This window comes from Mobula hypostoma, chromosome X2, assembly GCF_963921235.1.
Source record: "Mobula hypostoma chromosome X2, sMobHyp1.1, whole genome shotgun sequence".
Taxonomy (NCBI): Eukaryota; Metazoa; Chordata; class Chondrichthyes; order Myliobatiformes; family Myliobatidae; genus Mobula; species Mobula hypostoma.
In genome coordinates, this window is record NC_086129.1 from 37526269 (window position 1) to 37543306 (window position 17038).

Below are 17038 nucleotides of genomic sequence, written 5' to 3' on the forward strand. Positions count from 1 at the left end.
CGAGAGATTCCAGCTTTAGCAGCTCATAAAAAAATAACAAACACTCAGCCATCTGAACCCAGAGTGTAAACAGCCAGTAGTTGAGCTCCTGGAGAGGGCTACTCACAGTCCACAGCAAGCCTCACAGCCATAGCTACACACTCTCACTGACTGGGGCTCACTCTTACCCCTTCACCTCGCTGCACACTTAGTCCACACACTCGAGGATTACTGCACACACTCACTCAGACCAATATGGGTGAATATCTTGTCAGTAATCAGTGCTAAGGCCCAAACACAAGAATGAATTATGTGTATAGCTTATTGGAAACACCAGCAAGAGGTGGCCTCTCCAGGACAGAAGGGGACTGGTACTTTTGTGAGAGTTGAATTCAGAAGGAGCTGCAAGGAACCTGAACATGCCAGATGTTAACTAATGTGGCAACTTTTGATTTACTATGGTATATGACCCTCAAATCTGCCATATTAATAAAAAGATTAAACTGATTTATTAGCACCCTTTAGTGATAGAAACCCCTCTTTGGTCTGCCATGCAATGACTCCAGCCCCATCTCAACATAGTCTTCCTCTGAACATGGATCATTGACTTTGTCACCACTAGCCAAGTAAACTGTGTACATAAAGCTCAAGGATAGTTGAGCATAGGGGAGAAACTGAGAAAATAGCTGAGAAAGTCTTAGGACCTAGTTTAAGGATTTTTCCTACCACAGGTCCAAATGTTAATACAATATAATTACGCTTTAGTTAAAAATTCGTGAAACATTTATAGCTACTTAGGTGACGTGTCACTGGTTGCAACCGAACACGCCAATTCCTGCACAGGTTCCAGGACACTCGATATGAAAAGGAAACCAACGGCTAAGGAGAGGAGGCACCTTCCTCTCCAATGAGCAAGGGCGCGAGGAATTAACCCTTACCCTGCTGAAAACTCAGTAATTGCGCATAGTTTGGCAGAGTGATCGGGGTTCCCATCCTTTTTTTTACACCACAGACCAACTCCATCCATGAAGCAAGAGGTCCATGGACCCAGGTTTGGAATCCCAGCTCTAAATAAACAATGCTTCTGCACAGTTAGATAGTGAAGAGCCATCATCCTCAATGAATAGCAATTCTATACTGTTCTAGAGAATAGTACTTACCTTGTAGAATGATTATGAGCAGTCACAATGTGCAATCCTTCCTCTGAATAAACAGCAACTGTGAGATACACCTCCAAGAGGACCAAAACCTTGCTGTGATATGGAGGCTTGTGTGCGTCAATGACCCGGAGAGTTATGCTGCCTGGAGTCAGGGCCTTGTGCTATGGCTCTTGGTAGGGTCACCCATGCCAAACAGGTCAAAGGGTAGAGGGCAGACTAAGAGTGGTCCACCGAACCTCCAGGTTCGGGGGTTCAGCTCAGGGCTAACAACCTGACTGGTAAAACAAAATTATTATGGAAACAGCAATGAAGAATCCTTCTACATCTGAGTGCGATGGTATTCCTGAGCCTCCACCCAGGACTTGCATGACTGACAGCAGTGAAAACAGAGAGGAAGGTACTGACACAATAAAGGAAGCCCTGAACACTGACAGAAATGGAAGACCTCCTTTGGTGCCCCAAGTGTCAGCGGCAGCAACAGGCAGTAAGTAACTGTGTAATTTAGGATAAAGGGGAGGCTTTCTAGCCCTCCAACCTGTTCACCCATGCAACTAACAATGACTAAGGAATACCTCCTCACTTTTGCACCTTAATATTGCAGCCTGCCCTCCTTTTACAGAATAAAATATAATCACAGCTTTGGGATGTTCTGTTTCCTCCAGCCTTCATACTTCAGGTTTCACTTTGATTGTACTTCTAAGGGGTACAACTCCAATTTTTAAATTATGCCCCCTTGTTTTGGATTTATATTAGGAAAAAAAATCAGTCTGCACACTCATGCATTAATTCATACTTTAATAACGAGCATTAAAAAAAACTTACAAAAGACCTCTACATGTCTGCCATACTCAGTTGCATCAACCCCCTTCTCCTGCAAGTATATTTACAACCTGATCATTTTCTACAGATTACGACTCACCACAGGCAGAGGCCATTCAGCCCATTATGCCTCTGCCAACCTTATAGCAGAGTTATCAACTGGGTCTTGTTCTACCCCCACACCCCCCCCGCCTTTCCTTATGCTTTACAAAATTAACCCTTCAAGTGCAACTCCATTTCCTTTTGAAAGTTGCCAATGAATCTGCTACTAACAACCTTGCTGGCATTCCAGATCATAACTCCCTGCATAAAAATTGTTTCCTCATGTTGCCGCTGGCACTTTTGCCAATTATTTCAGCCTGTATGCTTACCGACAATTTTAACATGGAAGCAGTTTCGTTTTACTTATATAAAAATCCTTCATGATTTTGAGCACCTCTTTCAGATCTCCTCAACTGCCCCGGTATCTGTGTTTCTGGATAACTGAACTCTATTATCCCAGAGTTCTCCTCTAGTAAACGTTTCCCACACTCTAAAACCTTGATGCTCAGAAATAGACAAACTCTTAAGCAATTTTTAAAAAAATATTGAACAGCCATGATTGAATAGCACAGCAGAATCGATGGGCTGAACAGCCTAATTATGCTTCTTCCACCTTGTGGTCTAAAATTGAGTGCCTTTGTACTACAAGCCTGAAATAATTATGCCAAAAATGTTCAACCTGTAACCTTCAAAGATTTATGTTAAATTCCCTTGGTCTATCGGTTCCTGCATCCCCTTTAAATTCGCACTATTTTGATAATGTTGTCTCTCCCCACTCTTAGCAAAGCAAATTAGCTCACTGAGTAATTTACCTGCCACACTTTTGTCACATTACTATTCTGCCTTTATTTCCTTGAAACCTATTACGACCCCACTTGTATTAAAGCACATTTCCAAATTGTAATCCAAACATCGAAACCGTGCCCTAAATATGCATGAGTCATTAAAATGCACTAAAAAGAACAGACATTCTCATGTCAGACCCAGATAAAACACCAACATATGCGTCCCTCTTCTGTAGAAAACAACCTCACTACTACACTGCTTTCCTGTGATGAGGGGGAACTTCTTGCATGGCAGCTCACTCTGCATTCTGATGGCTGTCTACAGGGAGAAGGTACAAACACGGATGTAGGTCAGTGACCACCCCACAGGCATGTTAGTTACATCTGTATTTTTAACATCAGGAACGACTACAACCCTATCCTGGGGTTGGGTGAAGAAGGATGGCAGTTACCAGTCGGAATATTAAACCCTGACCACAAGTGTTGTCGACCCGAACCAAGAACTGTACAAGTCAAATATAACTGAAGCACATTTCAAAGCCATTGCCAGAAAAATTAATTTTCGCTATACTTAACAGAGGCCCAGGATATCTCTGCTGATTTACCCAAGACTCCAGGTGGTATGAAGCTCCTTGGCTCTATTTATTTCACACTTACTAATACTGGTATCACATTTGCCATTTATACACTTGACAGGATTCACTGTTTTATATGTCTCTCAGTATTAATAAAACCCCAAGAAGTAAGGACTATTCCCAGAAATTCCACCCCTAATCTCTTATGGAGAAAGTTAGAAAAAAATGTGATGCACTAACCCATAAAGAGTTCCAATTCTCAAGATGTCTACAATTCATCAGAGTGCAAGTTTCAGCAGACAGCACATGTCTCCGGCAACAGGACTATCCCTACAGGAGACTACTTTTCACCATTGATTTCATTTAAAATGGCACCAGGATCCCTTGAGTCCTTAATGCAGTAACTACTGTATATATTATTTTCTTGCTTTATAATACAAGATAAGGTCATTCCATCAAGTCTATATCAGCTCTCAGAGCATACTCATCAATCCCATTCCCCCATTTATTTCCTTGTAATCTATTCCCTCTCACGTGCTCATCAATTTTTCCCTGTTGCTGAAACTACACCAAGGATAATTTACAACAGCCAATTATCCTACCTGTGCATTTTTGGGATGTGGAAGCAAATGAGAATCCTGAAGTGAGGATTGTGGTGCTGTGTTCTGGGATTCTGTTCCAAGAGAATGGCTCTCTATACAAAATGGAGGCTTCTGGTTTTCACTCATCAGCTGTTCTCCAAAACAGCCTGAATTTCCTCCACAAAAATCGCAAGGCTTTCAGCTGGCCCCAGACTGTACACCCACTATCTCCCTCCTCCTCCAGTCCAGGAACACAAGTACATAGCTGTCTCCCAACAACAAACGCCCCACACACCATCGTTAGAAAGTCAACAGCCCTCCCACATTCTCCCCTCAACCACTCCATCCACCTTCTGGGAATGTAAGTTCATCACTCACCCCTCCCCATTACTACCCTTCCCTCATGCTGGGCTGTGGGTACCCAGTACCCCCAAAGCCCCAACAGGGACAAATGCTGTGTTTGTGTTAAACCCCGATTATCTGATTTTAAGATGCATGCTAATCTGGATGGACACGTAGAGGATGGAAACAGGTCCTCATATCCATTAGGCCAATGCTGACCAAGATTCCAATTTAAACTATATCTCTCTAAATCTTTCCCATCCACATACCTGTCCAAGTATCTTTTCCAATGCATTAATGTATCTGCTTCAACCACTTCCTCTGGCTGCTCATTCCATATACAAGCCACTCTCTGGGCAAAAAAGTTGCCCCTGAGGTTCCTATTGTATCTCTCCCCTCTCATGTTAAACCCCTGCCCTCTAGTTCATGATTCCCCAGGGAAAAGGGCTGTGTATTGATCCAGTCTATAATCCCTCGTGATTTTATAAATCCCTATATGATCACCCCTCATTCTCCTGTGCTCCAGTGAAAAAGTCCCAACCTACTCAACCTCTCTCACTATAAACCTGTCCCCTCGAGTCTCATCAGCTTAAGCTTCATCACTACTTCGACTTGTCACACACTACATTGAACCCTTGGGTGTAAAATTTTACACTGACATTTTAAAAAAGGAATCTCATCTTCCAATAACCTTCACCAAACATTTGATAAACCACGTACCATCCAATGCAGTAAATATGATAAGTTGCCTCATTGGGTCATAGTCATACAGAATGGAAGCAGACCCTTTCAACCCACTGAATGAACTTTCAGAAATTAAACATCCAGCTGCAATGATCCTGTTTTAATTTCTCCAGATCACCATCAAATCCTCTTAGATTCTACTGACTGCCTGTACAACTAACCAACCAGCCTGCATGTCTCTGGAATGTGAGACACAGGAACAGGCTCTTCTCATGATGCCTGTGCTGAGTATGATGCCAAATTAAACTAAACCCTTTTGTCTGAACACATTCCACACTCACCATTCACTAGATATTCACATGCCCATCCAAAGCCTCTTGATCACCACTATCCTATCTGCGCCCATCACTTCTATATCAGAGTGCGATGGTATTCCTGAGTCTCCACCTGGGACCCACATGACAGACAGTAAACCAAGAGGAAGCTACTGACATGTTGAAGGAAGCCGTGAACACTGCCAAAGATGGGGGACCCTCAATGTTGCCCTAAGCGGCAGCAGCAAACAAAAGTATACCCCAGTAAGCTCCTCATAATTTTATATACTTCTACCTCAGCACATGGAGGGTACCTACGTGATCACAGGGAGAATGTACAGTGGAGGTCAGGATTGAACCTGTGAGGAAGCAGCTGGACTGACTGCATAAATTGTGGTCTCTTTGTCATCTTAGTCTTAACATGAACCTAAATGCAAGAATGCGCCAGCTAACTTGCCATAGGAGTGTCACATTCACATTGTACTGTCCTTCCTCAATGTTACTATATAGTGAACCCCACAATGACCTAAGCCACTCAATATGGCTCCCAAAACAGGATTTAACAAGGCACAAAATGCCCTGGGACTAAACCATGACGCTCACTCAGTACCACAGTTGTGGTAACTCCTTCTGTAAGGCACTTTATAATATATTCCTAACCGTTTTTATGCCATGGACCCCTACCATTAACTGAGGGGACTGTGGACCCCAGACCACAAGTTGGGAACCCCTGCTTTATACGGACATCGGATTTGCAAAGCCTCACGGAGCTGTACCATCTGCCAGGACTCACCATCACAGGCCACACTCAGTCATTAGAATGAGACACTGGGGACCCTCCACAAGACCAAATGTCAGCAGGAGGCAGTATCTTCAGTGTTGTGTGTGGGGGGGGGGGAGAGCAGGAGGGAATCTTAAGACCAGTTCAGGACATAATGTTGTGAAAACCCTTTAACCTACTCTAAAATCATTCTAACCCTTCCTTCCTTCAATAGCCATCCATTTTTCAATCATCCATATGCCTATCCAAGTCTCTTGAAAGCCCCTCATATATCTGTTCCTACAACCACCCCTGGCAGTGTGTTCCACACACCTAGCACTCTCTGTATTAAAAAAAACCTACTGCACCCCTGACATTTCCCCTTACTTTCCTCTCCACACCTTAAAATTATGCCTCCTCATATTAGCCATTTCTGCCAAGGGAAAAAGACTGTCTACCCACTCTATGCTTCTTATCATCTTATACACCTCTATCAAGTCACTATTCATCTTGGTAAATCTCCTCTGCACCCTCACTAAAGTTTCACTGAAAGGGGGTTAGATTTGACATTTGGTAGATGAGTGGGAACCAAGTTCTCATTTCCAAGGTTCTTCTAACCCAACCGAAGATTTTTTTAAAATGCAAGTTTATATCCCTGTCAAATGTCCCCCTACTCCAGGATTCTACCAAATGCCGATCCTATCCTGAGGCATCCACATATTTATGCAGTCGTGCAGAGGGAGAGAGAAGAAAGCAGAGATGGAAAGCTGGAAATACACTCCCATTCACAAAGAGACACTGCGTAAGATCATACGGATAGATACAAATACACATATCCCCCCCAAATTAAGTAGTGTACATGCATACTGCTATACGCAGAGACTGCCACCATGGAGTTCTATCTGTTGGCACTACATTCAATTCTGGCATCAACAGTCCAAAAACACCCACAAACCAATACTGTTGCTGTGGGCACATACCAAGACCAGTCCCTTCTAGACACTTCAATGGCCAAGAAAGCAGATTCTCAGATTACTCCTCCAACTCTGCTGACCTGACTGCTCAGCTGTTAAACCATGCGAAGTATTCAACTCTCACAATTAAATTAGTTGTGTCAACTGGGATCACAGTGGTTAGTACAGGGTCAGTGCAAGACATGTTAAAATACGACAGCTACTTTCCTCCCCTCTGTTCCACCACTACAATGTCAGATATCACACTGTATTTCATGTTGTCTGAGTGAGACAACCAGATTAATGCCAATTCGCACCAAACTGTGGGCACCATGGCATGGTGCCAATTCATTTCAGAATTTATGTCGACCAGAAAGGTTCACCAGACCAGCTGCACTTGAAGCCAAACGCAAGTGAAAACAGACCACCTCAAACAGTGCCAGTGCGAACACTGTACCAGCTCAACTCACCACCATACTTAACCACCAATTCCCTTTCCTGCTCTTGACCTCACAGTCAACCCCACTCCCAAGCAGTTCATATTCTAATCAAAGTTCAAAGTAAATTTATTATCAAAGTACATATATGTCACCATTTACAACCCCGAGATTCATTTTCTTACAGGCATACACAGTAAGTACAAGAAACACAGTAAAATCAGTGAAAGACCACACCCAACAGGATGGATAAACAACCAATGTGCAAAAGATAACAGACTGCACAAATACAAAAATAAATAAATAAATAAATGACCATTAAATACCGAGAACATAAGATGAAGAGTGTTTGAAAGTGAGTCCATAGGTTATGGGAACAGTTCAGTGACGGGGCGACTAAAGTTGAGTGAAGTTATTCTATCTACCACTAATAAAGGGAAGATTGCATCTGAGGATTCAGGTCAGGTAACAAACATGTATTTCTGCTTCATACAAGGTTCAGCAGCAAAAGCGGCCAGATAAGTTAACCATAAGAGCATCACAGCCAAACTCAATCGAATCCTTTATTGAACATAAACCCAATCCAATCCTCTATTGACAACACTCCTTTTTTCTCCAAGTATGGTGTTGCTTTGAAAGGCAATGCATCTCTTACTGGCATCCTGAGCAATAATCATATCTAACCTAATACCATTTCAAGCAGATTATCTGATCATATACTACATGGTTATGGAATTTTACTGTGTACAAATTAGCTGCTGTTTTTTCCTACATTAATACGGTATACTCCAAAAGAAACTGAGTATAATGCTCCCTGTGTTGTGTCCAAGATTATAAGTAGTGCAATAAAAAATATAGAAAGAGCTCTTTATTTAAAAAAACAAGATAACTGGTTAATATTGTACTTACCTAGTTTAAGGCATTGGGGCAAGAGAAGAAATAACGTCAGTAATTTAATCACTGCATCCCGCTTATCACTGATGTAATGAGAGTTGAAGATTGTCCAGCACTTAAAACAAAATGCCCCTTCACAATGGTCACACACACGTCACAAAAGCACCCATTATAGGGGAGAGGCCACTAAACTCTGAATTCGAACTTCAAGAACCTGTCCCACAACGATGAGTCAGATAATCTGCTAGCATTTTATGTGTAACACACCAGGAAAATAGATTAAAAATGCTTTGCAGTAAAAATAGATCATCATTTGAATATTCTCAAAAATGTACTTTTCATTACGAAACAAAAATTCCACAAGTAAAGTAATCCATCTGTGGGTAATTAAGGTCAAGGATAATATTAAAGTGATTGACTTACAATGTGGCCAAAAAAGGAATCAAACAGAGCACTGGGAGCAGCAACAATCAGGCAAAATTAAGATGAAGAAAGCAGATCATGAGAGTAAATTAGTAAATGTGAAAGAATCTTCTACAGCTCTGTAGAAAAGAATACAGTAACAAAAACTTGATGGTCCTTTGAAGATAGACAGGTGAAATTATGGGGAATAAAATAGTGAAGGAATTAAATAGATAGTGTACATCTATCTTCACCCTTGAGAACATGCAAGCGAAATAAAAGTGGAGGGAAACCAAGTGAGGAACTTAAAGTAATTAATATGACTAAAGAGACTATTCTGGAGAAATGAACGACACTAAAAGCCAGCAAATCCCTTGGACCCAAGGACTCACACCTCAGGGTTCTCAAAGGGAAGGGTTCAGAGACAGCGGATGCACAAGTTGTGATCTTCCAAAGCTCCTTAGATTCTGGAAAAGTGCCAACAGCTCGGAAGGTAACAAATATAACACTGCCACTTAAGAAAGTAGAGACACAGAATTTGGAATCTATTAGTCTGGAAAAATGCTAGAATCCATCATTAAGGAAGTGGCAACCAGACACTCTCTGATCACAATTAGAGAGAGCAAATGTGGTTTTAGGGAGGGAAAATCATGCTTGACAAATGTAATCTTTTTGTAGGATTCGAATGGCAAGGAGAGTGGAAAGACGAAAACCAATGAAAGCAGCACAAGTAGATTTTCAATAAGATACCACTTTAAAAGTTGTTACAGACAATGGGCTCATCCAGTTAGGTTACAACATTGGCAAAGAATAGAGGACTGATTAAAGGACAGTGGGAATTAAAAGACCTTCTTCAGATTGGTGCAGTATTTCTAGTGAAGTGCTGGTCACAATTTATGACAAGACAGAAGGTAACGTATTCAATTTGCTGAAATTTCCCATCTACTCTTCAATAAAATTATGGACAGACCAATTAGCTGAATGGACTGGAAGTAGGTAGCTTGAGTAACTTATAGGAAAATGCAAGCCTATATGCTTTGATAAAGTCAAATATGTTTTTAAATGGTGATGAGCAAGTAAATGTTTATGTACAGAAGGATTAAGTTCAGGAGATGCAAAAAGTAAACATGAAGCAATCAAAATGACAAATGGTGTTACTGCAAGAAATTTGAAGTATAAAAGTAGTGAATTCTTGCTGTGATTGTACAAGCCTTATTGATACCACATTGGGTATCTGTCGTATTGGTCTTCATTCCAGAGGAAGGATATGCTCACTGGCCTAGGGCAAGGCTACCACGTTACCTGGAACTTAAGAGGACACAAAATCTCACTGTAACATATAAGAGTCTGAATGGAAATGACATAGTCTGTTTATTGGAGAATACAGAAAGGGGTCATAGTTTCAAGAAAAGGGAACAATCATTTATTTGTAAGATGAGCAGATCTTTCACTCCGGAAAATATCAATATTTGGAATTTGCTAACTGTAGGTTCTCGGCAGAGTATATTCAAGGATGTGATGGATAGATTTTTGCACATCATGCTGATCATGGTAGGTGACGATTGGGCAAGAAACTGAACAAGGCACAGGATTAGTGAGAGTCAGCTCAGGAGTGTGAGCTACTCCAACTTTTTATTCTGTAGGTCTCACCTACACTATCAAGGTACCCAGCTAAATATCCAACTACCAGTCACAGAGGTACACCCATCAACAAAAACAAGATACATTTATAGAAGCAAAAAAAAACGCAGGTGCTAAAAATGTGGAATATAAAAACAAAACAGAAAATGCAAGGAATAATCAGATCAGGCAATTCCTGCGAAGAGAGAGTCTAAAGTTCAATATATATTTATTATCGAAGTATGTATACATTATACAACCTTGAGATTCGTCTTACAGGCAGCCACAAAACAAGAAACCCAAAAAGAACCCTTTTAAAAAAAAGACCAATAAACACCCAATGCACAGAGAGGGGGGGGGGGAACACATAAATCGTGCAAACAATAAAAGCAAGCAACAACATTCAGAACAAAGTGAGTCCATAGACATGAAGGCAGAACAGGCCCAGAGGCTCAGCTTATCACACAGCGGAGCAAAACGTCATGGAGCTCGCAGGCACAAAGCCCTGAGCAGCTGGAGGCAGTTGCGATTTCTCTCCCGACTCTTGATGACACCGTCTAACCTGAGTAATTCCAGCATATTTGGCTTTCTTTTTGCTTTTATATATTTTTAACCACAGTTGCAATATCTCAAGGCACATTATGGTTATATTATCAAACAAATTTCATTCTGCATCACGAAATATTAGAACAGGTGAGGCAGGTTTTCAGAAGGGTCATGAAACAAGAGAGAAACAGAGGCGAAAAGATTTCAAGGGAAAATTCTACAGTTTAGACTGCAGTAAACGAAAGGATGACCACCAACAAAGCAGTAATAAAAATTCAGTATCAGGGATCTGCAAAATACTGGGAATGAGGCAATATGGGTTAGAAAAAAAGGGATGCAGATGAAAGAAATGGAGAAAACAGTATTTGGCAGGTTCTAAATACCTTCATTCTGAAATTTAAGACAGGAATAGTGGTCCAAGTCACAAAGAATTCTATTTCAATTGATGCGTGTACAAATCACACCCCAATCCGCAAAATCATGCATCATTTGAATGAAAACGACGAGGTGAAGCAGGACCCCAGGACTACACTTTCTTACATTAATCAGTGAGTGGACATGAATTCTTTCTAGTTCAGACTGCAGCATTGACTACAGCACTTGCTCAGGTTTTGTGTCATAATCTATCATTAATAAGTATTTGATAACAATCTTGGGCCAACAGCCAATGGACCCCAACAATTTGTAACTGAACCTTGTAATTAATCAAACCTGTGATTGTAATATAACATAACGCATGAGCGTAAAGGTTCACGTTCCACCTCACCATTAAACAAAGACCAACAGTTTCAGCTCAGAATCAAGAATCAGGTTTATTATAACTTTGAAGGACTCTTCATCTCCTGTTCTCGATATTTATTGCTTATTTATTTTTAGTGTCTTTTGCACACTGTTTGAACGTCCAAGTTGGTGCGGTCTTTCATTGATTCTATTATGGATTTATTGAGTATGCCCGCAAGAAAAAGAATCTCAAAGTTGTATATGGTGATTATATGTACTTTGCTCATAATTTAATTTGAACTTTGAAATTAGTTGTTCTGCAGCAGCAATACAATGCAATACATAAAAAATACTATCAGTTGCTTAAGAAATATTAAAAAATAAATAAATAACACAAAAGAAGAGCAAAACAGTGAGGAAGTGTCCACGGGTTCATAGAACGTTCAGAAATCTGATGGTGGCGGGGAGGAAGCTGTTCGTAAAACATTGGGTGTGTATCTTCAGGGTTCCTTGTTGATCTCAGGAGTTGGAACATGTAGACAGACATCCAGTGATCACTGCACACATCCTGAGAATGCGAGCCTGCAAAAATTGGGCAATGACAAGACCAGATGACTGGGATGCATCCTACAGTGGAATAACATCAGAACTCATTCTTTAGATTCACAGATGAAGAGTGTCCTCTTGGCATTTACAGCCAAGAACAGTCATGAACTGCACCCAAGGGAATGTCAGGTACTGCAGAAGTGTGGTACAGTCACGAGAGGCTGCAGATTCTGGAATCTAGAGCAACATGCAAACGCTAGAGGAACTCAGCAAGTCAGGCAGCATCTATGCAGAGATAATTCTCACATCTCCACACATTGAAAATCTGGCTGAGTGGTGCCATAACAACAACTTCTCACTCAACGTTAGCAAGATTATTGACTTCAGGAGGAAGATACCAGAGGTCTATGAACCAGTCCTCACTGGAGGATCAGAGGTGGAGAGGGTTAAGAACTTTAAATTCCTTAGTGTCATTATTTCAGAGGACCCATCCTAGGCCCAGCACACAAGTGCAATTATGAAGAAAGCATGACAGCATCTCTACATCATTAGGAGTTTGGAAAGATTCAGCATGACATCTAAAACTTTGAAAAACTTCTAGAGATGTCTAGTAGAGAGTATATTGACTGACTGCATCAGAGCATGGTATAGAAACACCAATGCCTGTGAATGGAAAATCCTACAAAAAGCCCAGTCCATCACAGGTAAAGCTCTCCCCACGATTGAACAGATCTACACAAACCGTTGTTGCAGCATCCATCATCAGGGACCCCCACCACCCAGGCATGCTCTCTTCTCGCTGCTGCCATCAGGAGGAAGGTAAAAGTGCCTCAGGACTCTCACCACCAGGTTCAGGAAGTTACTACCCCTCAACCATCAGGTTCTTGAACTAAAGGAGATACCTTCACCCAACTTCACTTGCCCCATCAGTGAAATGCTCCCACAACGTTTGGACACTTTCAAGGACTCTTTGTCTCAAGTCCTCGATATTTATTATTTCTTTCTTTTTGTATTTGCACAGTTTGTTGCCTTTCGCAGACTGATTGAACACCCAAGTTGGTGCGGTCTTTCATTGATTCTATTATGGTTATTATTCTATTATGGATTTATTGAGTATGCCCACAAAAAAATGAACCTCAGGGATGTTGACATATATGTACTTTAATAATAAATTTTGTTTGAACTTTGAATATAGTTGACACTCAGTCCAGATAATAATGGGAATAATTGGCTTATTACTGCCACGTGTTCAGAGATACAGGGAAAGGCTTTGTTTTACATGTCTTCCAGCTAGATTATTCCAAACACAAGTACATCCAGATAGTATAAAAAGGAAAAACAATTAACAGAATGCATAATATATTATAACCAAACAGAGAAAGTGTGCAGTGCAGGTAGATAAGTAAACACAAGGGCCATGACGAGATAGACTGGGAGATCAAAAGTTCATCTTTATCGTACATGAGGTCCATTCAAGAGTTGAAAAATAATGGGATAAAAGCTGTCCTTGATCTTGACCAGAAATTATCAACTACCCATTTCTCTCCATAGATGTTGCCTGACCTGCTGAGTTCCTCCAGCATTTTGTGTGTGACTGCAGTCACTGTCATAAAATCTACAACATCTGCAGAGGAACAATTAAACATCACTCGTGAACGGAGAATGCAGGGTGATGGGGTTGAGAGAAATTGCAGTTTTCTAACAAATTAGAGACTGGCATTGAAATCAGGAATTAATCAGTTGTTACAAGCTGTGGCAAGATTGGGAAAAAAAAACTGCAGGCACCGTACCTGACAAAACAATCTATTGAACATACATGAAGCAGTTTATTTTAATTTCATAAAGTTCCTAAACTTTTGATTGCTATTGCTTCATTTTTATCATCAAGTATCAACACTCTCTGATCTTAACAACTCAGCATTACACTGCAGTCATCTCATTTCCTATACAAACTGTATTTATGTAGAGCCGTTAACAGTAAGAGATAAATAGGTACTTTGTAGGAATGTTTCAAATGAAATGTGGCACGAAACCCACAAGGAGGTATTAGTGCAAAACCCACAAGGAGGTATTAGTGCAGAAGAAAAATTTGGTTAAGGAATGGACTTCTAAAGAGCATAACAAAGGAGCAGAGAAAAAGAAAAGGGGTGAGGGAGGGAGAAAAGAGGCAGAGGGGGAAGCGAAGAGAAAGATTAGGGAGATAATTTAAGAGTTCAGGGTCAAACAACCATAACCTTCTGGGATACAGTTACAGAACTGCTTCTGAAAACAATAGTGCTTCCCAATTTCATTCCTGAACAGCCTAGCTCTAATTTAATTCTGTCCCTTGCTACGGATTTTCCCCACCAGCAAAAAGTTAGCTGTTTACCCCATCAAATGCTTGATTTTCTTCACTGCAGCAGAATCACCCCCTCAAACCTTTGAACTTGAGAAAATATGACAGTTTTCATTTATATTTTATATAAATATAATTTTTTCATGGAGAAGAAAAAATGTCTCCTGAGGTTTATGTGCAGGGTTTACAAAGAGTATCTTGATAAGTTAACTCTTTAAACTCTTGTATAATTTTGGTGAGTCTGCACTGTGTAGCTTGGGGTGTAGTGCCTTTAAATACAGATACTCCAGATGAGGTGTGAATGACCGCAAAATAATTTCTTTCCTTTGCATTCTGTACCCTTTGGTCCTCTGCACATTCTGGTCTTTCAATATTTTAAAATTGCTATCATTTGTCTTGCTTGTGTACAAAGAAGCTAATCTAGCTAACCTCACACTTTGCCACACTGAACTCCATTAGCTTTGCTCACTCATAACTGTATGGCTATGTCCATTTGCCACTTCCTGCTCTCATCCGCACAATTTACTGTGCTTGCTAACCACATCACACAGCCACTGCTGGAATAGCTCAGTACAGTAAAGAGCCCGTATTATTTAACAACACAGAAACCACCCTATATAGTAACCAAAGCTCCTCAAAGTTATGGGCTGAATCCCAACCCCAGTTGAAAGCACATTCATGATGAATACTACAATCTAGTACCTGAAGGAATGCTGCACTGTGAGAGATCAGTCTAGTGGACAGGTTACAAGGATCAGCCTGTGGTGTAGTTTGTGTATAAATTGGAGAATGTTCCCATGTTCCCATCTCTCCACTCACTCCAAAACTCCCATCCACCTCTTAGCCTGTAAATTCTTTGCCAGGTGGTACAAAAGGAGCTACACAAATGTGTAGCTTTTTTTTTACATCACCAGTCCTCATTTATTTAGAGCACAGAAGAGTACAGCACAGGAACAGGCCCTTCATCCCACAATGCTGTGCCGAACCAACTAAATTAGTAATCAAATGGCCAATGAAACAATGTCCATATTCTTCTACTTCCCTTACGTTCACGTGCCTATTTAAAACTCTCTTAAAAATCCTCAATGTATCTGCCTGTACCACTACCCCAGGCAGTGCATTCCAGGCACTCACCACTCTCTGTGTAAAAAAAACCTGCCCCCTCACATCTTCTTTGAAATTGCCCCCCTTTCACCTTAAATCCATGCCCTCAACCCTGGGCAAAAGATACTGTCCATCTACTCTCTCTATGCCTCTTATAATCTTATAAACCTCTGTCAGATCTCCCCTCAGCCTCAGCTGCTCCAGAGAAAACAACCCAAGTTTGTCCAGCCTCTCGTGCCCTCTAATCCAGGCAGCATCCTGGCAAATCTGTTCTGCACCCTCTCCAAAGCCTCAACATCCTCCCTATAATGAGACATCCAGAACGGTAGATGGGGCCGAGAGTTTTATGAAGCTGCTTTTTTTTCCTTCCAAAGCCAGATTTAAACTGCATGAACACTGATGTGCAAGACTGGAAAAATTATACACAGCTGCCACCAAAAAGCTGATATCCCTTCAAACATCTGTCCAACTCCCCTACAAAGGTTTAGTACGATCTGCCTTCCTGAAGTCTGTTCAGGACTGCCTGGGTAAACTTGATGCATATCTGTCTCCATATATCAAAAATAGAGGAAGAGGGTCTGTAGCATTCCTGCTCTCTAAACATTTAAATTAAGCTCAGATGGTTTAAAGAATATCTGGGGTCTGACAGATGCCTTGAGCACTTTGCAAACCAAGTTTGACATCATTCCACATTCACATTCCACACACAATCTTATTCCATTCGTTTCTGCCTGCTTCACCTGGAACCAGTCTACTTTGCTCCCTCAGTGAATGTGTAGTACAATGCTGCACAGGACTGTCCAGAATTCTAATTTCAGCTGAAGCGCATGGTTTCCATTCAATCTGTTGACTCTTTAGCGTGGAACTGATTCCTGGCATCTCCTGCAAGCTTGCAAACCTTGACTTGAGATCTGCAGTCCTGCACGCTGGTGTATTGGATAGTATTACCTGTGGTACACTTTAACCCATTCATAACCTTCATGCCCTTTAAAACCTTTTGCTTCCCCTCATTAAAGCATGATGGAATATTGTTACTCCTCAAAGCATTACACTTGTTTACACCCCCCACCACCCCGCAACATTCAACCAATTCTGCTCATATGGCAGATTTCACTCCATTGAAATCCAAGTGTGGGTTCAGGTCCCACAACAAGATACAAACCATCCAAACTTTGAATAAGTGGTAGCTATTACTTTCACAATATATGCTGTCTCACTTGGTGAGTACTTGGGCATTTTCAGACTTTAAACACAAGAGACTCTGCAGATGCTGAAAATCCAGAGCAACACACACAAAGTGCTGGAGGAGCTCAGCAGGCCAGGCAGCATCTATGGAAATGAATAAACAGTTGATGTTTCAGGCTGAGACCCTTCTTCAGGGCACTGATCCCGAATTTATCTCAGATTTCTAGTATCTGCAATTCCTTTGCCCATGGGTGA

The 17038-nt window shown here is 41.1% G+C and overlaps 1 protein-coding gene across 5 annotated transcripts in view; it reads right to left on the reverse strand.

The window, feature by feature from the left end:
• bcl9l (bcl9 like) overlaps positions 1-17038 on the reverse strand; it is a 164600-nt gene that overhangs the window by 145739 nt on the left and 1823 nt on the right. The gene's annotated exons all lie outside the window — the stretch shown is intronic.